General features: G+C 35.3%; 1 pseudogene; it reads right to left on the minus strand.

Moving 5' to 3' along the window:
- Positions 1 to 2964: 2964 nt before the first annotated feature.
- On the minus strand, positions 2965 to 3864 carry LOC118619709 (annotated as a pseudogene).
- Positions 3865 to 6553: the final 2689 nt, after the last annotated feature.

Genomic DNA, 6553 nt, shown 5'->3' on the forward strand with positions numbered 1-6553 from the left:
GAACTACCATTTGACCCAGTGATCCTACTTCTAGGAATATATACTAAAAAGCCTGAAACACCAGTCAGAAAGAATATTTGCACCTTCTGTTCCTAGCAGCACTATTTACAATGGCTAAGGTCAGGAAATAGCCCTAGTGCCCATGAGTAGATGAGTGGATAGAGAAGCTGTTGTACATTTGCCTAATGGAATACTATGCAGCTGTAAAAAAAGAGTCTCTTACCCTTTGAGACAGCATGGAGAGACCTAGAGAATATGATGCTAAGCAAAATAAGCCAGTCAGAGAAAGACAAGTATTAAATGATCTCACTTATATGTGGAATCCAATGAACAAAATAAATTGAGGAAAAAAAAATAGATTCAGAGACATAGAAGCAGATAACAGACGGATGACTGGCAGAGGGAAAGGGGGAGGGGAGATGAGAAAAGATTAACCAAAGAACTTATGTGCATATATGCATAACCAATGGACGAAGATAGTAATGAGGTGAAGGCAGCAGGGGTAAAGGGAACTGGACAGATGAGGTAAATGGGGTGTGGGGGGAATGGAACATCTGTAATACTTTCAACAATAAAAATAAATTAAAACACAAAACAAAAAAACAAACTTATAGACAGAGAGAATAGTATTGTGATTACCAGAGGGAACGGTGTGGGCATGGTAGGAGGTAGAAGAGGATAAATGGTGATGGAAGGAGACTTGACTTGGGGAGGTGAACACACAATACATTATATAGATGATGTATTATAGAATCGTACACCTGAAACCCATGTAATTTTATTAACCAGTGTCACTCCAAAACTCAATAAGTTTTTTAAAAACATTAATTATAATACATAATCAACATTTCTATCAGTAGGAAAAAGATGACATTGACATTTGGCAGTAGGTGCATTCTCTACATACAGAGATAAAATAAATTTTAAATCAAACTATTTAAATATTTTATTTCATCACTTATGTAAATATCTTTTGCTTATATTTTAGCATGATTTTTTCTTGACTTGTTCTTAAGATTCTTTCCTCTTAAAACTGCTGAGAATAGTTAATGATCTATAAAACAGTCTTCTGATTCCAGTAAGGAGATCCTTACGTGCTTTTTACCCGAATCATTTGGTGTTTGCTTTTCTAATATGAATAAGAAACACATTAATTTGATATTTACATAATGGAGGTTATTAAATATTTATTGAGGTACCATAACTGCACCTCATCAGTAGTTAAATGTTCCTCTTAAAAAGGAGATGAGAAAGATAAATGGGCTGCTTTGCTTTATATTATAAGACTTCTTCATCATTGTCATTAAGGTTGACTACAAAAAAATTGGTGGAAAATGATAAAATAGATCTATCTCTAAATACATAACAACAATTAAATAGATAGTAACAATTTTTCTAATTGCTTAAGATTCTTCTTTTTTTCCTCTATGGGTACTTATATCTTAAGTTAAAATGTATCACATAAAAGTAAAGCCGGAGCTTCTGCCCCTTTAAAACTTTCTATACTCAATGTAACCACTGCTGAATTTGCATGTATCCTTCAGTTTTTTGTCTTTATATATCTAAAAAGCTTAAGTTTTATTGTTTTATGTGGGTTTTAAAAAGGTTAAATATATAGTATTTTATATATATATATATTTACAACTTTTCTATATTTACTCAACATTATGATTTTGAAATTTATCCAATTCCTTTTCGTAGTGTTTATTCACTGTAATTCTGCATTCACAAAATTTAATTTTATTATTAAATCATATTTTATAATTTTCTATTCTGAAGAACATATAGATTTTTTTCTAGTTTATTTTATTCTTTACTGATAATTTGACTGCAATTAACTTCTTTAATCTTTACCTGTCTCCTTGGCAGGGCTATAGGTAGAAGATGGAGGGTCATAATTTGGAAGGAAAAGTAATAGGTTTTTGACAAAATTAAGAATAAAGAGTATCACATCCTCCTAAGATATGAAATAAAATTATATATAAAATTGTTCAATAAAATCCCTTCCTCCCTCTCTCCCTCCCTCCCTCCTTCCCTCCCTCCCTCCCTCCCTCCCTCCCTCCCTCCCTCCCTCCCTCCCTCCCTTCCTTCCTACCTCCCTTCCTTCCTTCCTCAAATATTTGAGAGCCTGTTCTCATGTCAGGCACTATTCTAAGCACCAGGGATATATGAGTCAATAGTGCAAAGATCCTTGACCACTTGAACTAGAACCTGGCATTACTCTAGGAGGATCATCTTTTCTTGGGGCGTCCGAGACCTGCAAATCCTTATAGTTTTGAATTCCAGCTCTGCTGGTCACTATAACTGTAAAGCATATTTATACTTTTAAGCACTAGAAGATTTATCTATTCTTTTCATAATAAAATCATAAACTTTTGAAATGCCTGAAACATAAAGCTTTCTAGTTAGCGCATCGTGCGTAGTGAAGAGCTCTGTGGGGAGAGAAAGCAGCAGGGTCAGCTTGGCAAACGTGAGTCAATGCATGTAGTGTCCTGAAAATTGCATGTACTCCAGTTTGGCTGAAACAAAGAAAATGTGTGTAAGAGTCTAATAACGTTAAGTTTGCAAAAACAGATTGGGCAACATTGTAGATGTTTGCTTTGTTGATCAGCCTCGGATTAACATTTCTTTTCTTTTCTTCTTTTTTTTTTTTGAAATTAAATCATCTTTATAGCTAAGTTTATTGACAAGTGTTAGAAAAATTCACTATTAGTATTAAAAAGTATAAAGCTTGGTACATACAATTTAGTAATTGCTGCTATTCAAGTAACTTTAGCTTTTATTTGGAGGTTAACAGAAAGGGGAGTACTTGCAATTTTCAGGACACTACATGCATTGAATCACATTACACGATGTAATGTTTAAACTAGATTTTTAAAACAACTCTAAAGGTTTATATGTCTCTTAGCTAGTGTTATAGTTGTATCATATTATTTTGGTTCAAGTTCTTCCTCCAAAGAGTCATCAGAATAACATGAACTGAAGAGACTTTTAAACATGCACCATCCCCTGCTGCTGAGTGTACATCATAATTTGTTTCTGCAACATGGCCATTTCTTTTCTAAGTTCATTTTGTGCATCAGTAAGTAGAGTACCGTGATTCCTCTCCAAGTCACCCATGCTCTTTGTGAACTGCTCATATAATTGTTTAATTGTTTTTGTGTCTGGTTCGGAACAACTGCAGATTGTTGGAAAACTTTTTGTTGCAGTAGAAACAATTTAGCTCGTTTTTCTTCTTGTGTCTCAGCTTTCTGCACATCTACCTCCCACTGCTGAAACAAAGTCAGAAACTGCTGAGAATATTCTTGGCTAAGCTTCTGCCTTTGACCTTGTTGGGTTTTCCAAATATGCTCAATTTTCTGGTTAAATTTTTTTTTTAGAGAACCCTTGGTATACATTGCTAGTCTTTTTCTCTTTGTAAATAACATCAGTGTTAATGTCAGCCCCCAAATTTTCCAGCATATTCTGCACTTCATGCTCCCCTATCTTCAAATATTCTTGGAGAAGTCCTTTTCTTCCCATGCTTATTAAAAAAAATTTTTTTCTTCTTCTTTGATTTTTATAGAGAGAGAGAAGGGAGAGGGAGAGAGAGATAGAAACATCGATGAGAGAGAACATCAATTGGCTGCCTCCTACATGCCCCCCATTGGGGATCTGAACCACAACTTGGTCATGTGCCTTGACTGGGAATTGAACTGGCAACCTCTTGATGCATGAGTCGACACTCAACCACTGAATCGCACCGGCTGGGCTTCCCATGCTTATTAATTACTGGAGTCTTCATGTCAGTAACGTCCTCTGAACCACTTAGATCTTTTTTATCTTCTTTCTTAAGTCATAGACTCTGACAACCTGATCCTCCATTGCTATCATCCCAGAATGTTTTCTTCAGAGGGTACTACAGTTAGATGTTTTCTGACTGAGGTATCTGCTCACTACTGTGATGCTCCTGTCTTCTTTTAGGTTAAATATTTCTATTAATTAGTGTTGGTTGAACTTCATTTACTTAATAGTCTTTTCTATGCCTAGTGTGCAAAGATAAATGTCTGCTGTACACTGTGGGAATTGCTGAAATTATGAATAACATTTTCATTAAAAAATAATCTCTGAATTTATTTTACTCTAAAATTTGCATTAAACCCACCAACATTTGTTCCACTTATTTTCACAGCAATACATTCCAAGTTTTCCTACCGTTCTATATGTACTTGAATAAAGGTAATACTACCAATGCAATGTAAGAAAATAAAACCTTGATGTTAGGATTTTCTTATGCATATAGTCTTATAATGTTTCTCTTTCTACAAAGGATGAGAAAGAAAGGAAAACAAAATATAATAATTATCATTTTGTTTTTGTTGTCCAAATTGTATCAGACCCAACATATACTTTTATTTCCAAGTTGTTGCTGACTCTGACTCAGGATGGGTGGATGGCTTGTTTTCACATTGCCTAGGCTGGACACAAAGAAACAATCTCAGCTGTAATCATTAACTAGAAAAGATGAGCGGTTCTTTGTTGTCATTTATATGGTTTGTGCAGTATTAGCAGATAAGAAGAGAAGACATTCCTTAAGAGTGGTTCAACTAGAGGTCCATTTAACTAGAAATATAATTGTGTTTCAAGTTTAAGAGCAGTGGTTCTCAACCTTCCTGATGCCGCAACCCTTTAATACAGCTCCTCATGTTGTATGTGGGCGTATCTGCATGTGGGCGGACCCGCCTGGAGATGGATAGGGGTCTCGTTCCTAAAACCATCGGAAATATGTGTTTTTCGATGGTCTTAGGCAACCCCTGTGAAAGGGTCGTTTAACCCCCAAAGGGGTTGCAACCCACAGGTTGAGAACCACTGTTTTAGAGACAAGCAAATAGAAATATCTCTGGGAAAAAACTATAAAGGGTTATAGTTTGGCTAAGGATCCATCATAAGTCTTACTCCGATCTTCAGGCAAGCAGACAGTGACCATCATGCTGAAGATTGTGTTTCCACTTACTGTTGACACCATTAAAATGTCTTGAGGTGTTTGTAGCAGAGAGGATTACAGGCAGTGGCTAAAGCAGGAGTCACTAAAGAATAATGATGTGGATGTAGAACAAATACACATGATAAACAAGGTGAATTAATAATGTAGGAACAATACAAACTACTAATGCATGTTAACAGAGATTCACAGATCTGAAACATAATATATGGGCTAAAGTAAAAAAATCTTAATTTGTAATTAAATAATTCCACAGAAAAGGTAAATAATTGTTAACCCAATAAACTCCCCGTGTCTTGTGTGTGTGTGTGTGTGTGGTTTTTTTAAAACTTTTGTGTTTTTTTTTTCTACTTTGATTTATTTCATGAATTTTCTCTTTACATAAAAGATCTCGATACATCTTCCTCTGCCATTCAAAAGTAGCTTTATATAGAAGCTTTTCAGAGAAATCTAGTCCCTCTCAAGCAGGTAATTTTAATAACCTAATTAGATTGTCTGAGAGGTTCACTGTTACAATGATAGACAATATATAAATACCCGGACTGTCACCTGAACACTCACCATAGCCAAATTTGCATTTGAATAGTTGCCAGAATGTATTTTTTTTTGCTTTTGGGTCCACTGCATCATGCATTCGTTTAGTCTTTTGTAAAAGAAAAATCTGTAGCAAAATTGCAGAAAGCCTTGTTAATTCATTTTTTTAATGAATAATGCCCTTTGGCATTTTCTTTGATAGTCATGGTTTGCTGGAATGAGTAGCATACACTTCTCTTTTTGGATTACTACAGCCCTTTTCAAGCTTGAATATGCCTTGGGGGTGAAATAGAGGGTTATCCATTTGTACACATGAGGGAAAGTACTTAGATGAATACCAAAATAGAAGTATTGGGGTGCATAACAAATTTGCTTACTGAAGATTGAGGGTTAAATGAGTTTATCCATGGAATAATATTTTAACAGGATGTATAGACCAAGTTATGGTTTCACATACAATGTGAATGAAATAATTCAAGCAATTTCCCAGACAATATAGCAAACAGTAATTTCCCAACTATGTTTTTCTTTGTCATTTGTATACTTTTATGGGTCAGAGTTTAAGTCATTTTAATAAATGTTTATTGATTGGCTACAAAGGTCCTGTTACTGTGTTAAAAACCGAGCCTATAGGCAAGCATGAAATGTAATTTCTAACTTTAGGATTTATAACACATCAGAGTAGTCAGACAAGTATCTAGCTAACTATGATGCAATGTGTTAAGTCGTATAATCAAGACTAACAAGTACAATCATAAGTATATTGTCAGAGCAACTGTTTTCTCAGGAAGGGACATCAGGTCAGATTTTACAAATCATACAACATCCGAATTGAGAATTGAAGCCCTGGTGGATTTGTGGTAGGTGCAGAGGATGTGAAAGCATTTCAATAGGGGGAGCACTGCAAGTAAAATCACTGGTCAAGGAAATCCACGGGTGATGGTGAGGAGGAGGACATGGAAGGCAGTCTGGGGTGCACTGGGAAGTGCGGAGAGACAAGGCTGAGAAAATAAGATGTCAGGATCAGCTTCTACTGAA

The sequence above is a fragment of the Molossus molossus genome, unplaced genomic scaffold, assembly GCF_014108415.1.
Source record: "Molossus molossus isolate mMolMol1 unplaced genomic scaffold, mMolMol1.p scaffold_m16_p_1, whole genome shotgun sequence".
Classification (NCBI taxonomy): domain Eukaryota; kingdom Metazoa; phylum Chordata; class Mammalia; order Chiroptera; family Molossidae; genus Molossus; species Molossus molossus.